The 2,527-nt window shown below is 34.5% G+C and overlaps 1 long non-coding RNA gene across 1 annotated transcript; it reads right to left on the reverse strand.

The window, feature by feature from the left end:
* Nucleotides 1-1,808: 1,808 nt before the first annotated feature.
* LOC148568257 (uncharacterized) lies at nt 1,809-2,301 on the reverse strand. Its single transcript, XR_015880796.1, has 3 exons — nt 2,175-2,301; nt 2,024-2,076; nt 1,809-1,946 (listed from the first exon to the last, which is right to left on the reverse strand). It is a non-coding gene; the product is annotated as an uncharacterized LOC148568257 (long non-coding RNA).
* Nucleotides 2,302-2,527: the final 226 nt, after the last annotated feature.

Below are 2,527 nucleotides of genomic sequence, written 5' to 3' on the forward strand. Positions count from 1 at the left end.
ATCCATGGGATGAATCCCAAGCTGACATGGGGAGAAGAGACAACACCCCAAGCTGACATGGGGAAGGCTATACCCCAAGCTAAATGTTATCCCTGGGATGAATTCCAGGCTGACATGGGGGAAACAACACTCCAAGCTTAATAGTAACCACGGGAAAAAAATTTCGGCTGACATGGGGGCAACGCCCCAAGCTCAATATATTCAATAATTTCTCATAATTATCATTTTCATTCTCGATATTAATTCATGTCTCAATGTCGTCATTCTCCATTTCACTCAACTCATTGATCATACATTTTTATTATTCTTGACTAATTAATATCATCAAGTCTCAATTTGTTATATTACTCTCTTCCTTCATCTTATCAAATCAAATACTATCCTCTCCAACTATTAGTTATCTTTCTTCATCTCTAAGTTACCACCGTTTAACTTTAAATGTGTCCTAGAGATAACTTACACACTTTTACTTATCTACGTTCATGCATACAGTCAAATTTGGACATACCCTTTGGATCTAAATCAAAGTTTTATCACCTTTGGATTAGAATTGAATTTGATAACAAATTCAATAAAAATCTGCTACTACACTTAAGAAGATTCAGAAAAATACAGCAAGCAGCTCTATTTTTGCAAAATCTATAACAAATTCAATTCTAATCCGTTACTCCTAAATTTTGGCGAGGATATACTTTACACCCCTAAGTTTTAGGAAAAACAAGTTTCAGGTTCATAGTACTTCATTTGGTTAATTAAATGTTAATTGGAATTGCTGCCCTGTTTTTAGTAATTGGTTCTGAATTTTCTGCGAACAGCCTAGCTTCCAAGAGACATAACTAACTTTACAAAGTAGCTATGGACATGAAATTGGTACTCAATTAAATTAGACTCACATATATTCAAAATCCCTTTGGAAGCAACTCAAAATTCGGTTTAAATCAAAAGATATAGCATCTGGAAGTTGGTACTGCAGAACCAGAAAACCAGAAAATTCTGCAGCAACCACTAAACTTCAAAAATTCATATCTTCCAAATCACTTGACCAAATTCCATTAAATTTTTATGGGGTAATCTTTACTTATAGGAATTTGTTAGGAAAATGAGTTGGTTCGAAAATCATGCCCAGATTATTCCCAGTTTTCGTTTTAAGTTGCTGTCTAAACAGTTTAGAAATTTCTGCAGCAAGACTTCTCAATTTCACTAACCAAATTTAGTTCTCTAGGTTTCCAACTTATACTAATCCACCATTCCTCTTATTCATCACCTTATCTACTTAAATTATATCATAACCCTACCCCAAAATCTCAGTTCCATGTACCTATTAGAAATCACCATGATTTATATCATACAAGCTCACTTTAAAGCATTAAAATTTTGCACTTCTTTTAACAATAATAAACCAACCAATCAACAGAATTTTAGCAATAACAACAATCTTATTAACTCATTACCACAATATTAATCAAAATAACTATACCAACAATTTCACATAAACACTACTCAATCTCAACCATATCATTAAATTGCCAAAATCATCAATCCTTCATCCATCGTCATTATACTAACATACATATATATATATATATATATATATATATATATATATATATATTTATTTGCATTCAACCCACATTATCAATTACTGAATACATGCCCACATCAACTTGTCCATCAATACCATAAAGACTAATAATTTAACACAATTAATCGTTTCAACTTATCCTATAGTGCTCTAGCCCAAGTTTTCACAAAACCTTACATATTAAACACGCAAAACCTAAACCATACCTTGGCCGATTACTATATCTAGTCCAAGGCATCCCCCCAAATCACCACACAGCCCCTCAAGCTTAGAGAAACCAGCCACAAGCTTAGCTTCAATCACCACCAAGCTTCCAAATGCCCACAATTCAACTCCAATGCATATATATCTACTTAATTCACACCTAAGACACATGTACACTTTAATTTCAGATTTTACATAATAAATTCAAGATTTGGCTAGGGTTTAGATCATTCTTACCTTGTATGTGCCTCAATACCCAAAGCCTGCTCATTCCTCAACTCAATTTGATCCTATAATCATCAATTTAACCAAAATCTTAAAATCCAAAAACCTTAATATCCCCAAATTGAAGAAGAGAGAATAGGAGCTGGAATTTTGATTTCCTCACCTTGAAAGGTACTAGGCTTTGTAGAGATCAACGCCGCGGACGCGTGGCCACAAACGGTGCAGCGATTGGAGCTCCGAATCAAAAATTATCAAGGATTGAAGTTTAGGTGAGGGTTTGCTTCTTCTCCTCTTCCATGGCTGCACAGCAGCGTGTTTAGCATGCAAGAAGGGAGAAAGAAGATCTGAACTCACTTTATTAAGTGAGTGGGTGGGGCCCACGGGGCCGATTTGGGTCTGGTTCAACCGGTTCAGCCCGTTCGGCCCAATTTTGGATCGATTTTTTTTAAATTTGTGTCAAAATTTTTGTTTTAATTAGCTCTATTCTATTTTAATATTAGATTAACATTTCTAATT

Source organism: Arachis ipaensis, chromosome B4 (genome assembly GCF_059453495.1).
Source record: "Arachis ipaensis isolate K30076 ecotype BB chromosome B4, ASM5945349v1, whole genome shotgun sequence".
NCBI classification, from domain to species: domain Eukaryota; kingdom Viridiplantae; phylum Streptophyta; class Magnoliopsida; order Fabales; family Fabaceae; genus Arachis; species Arachis ipaensis.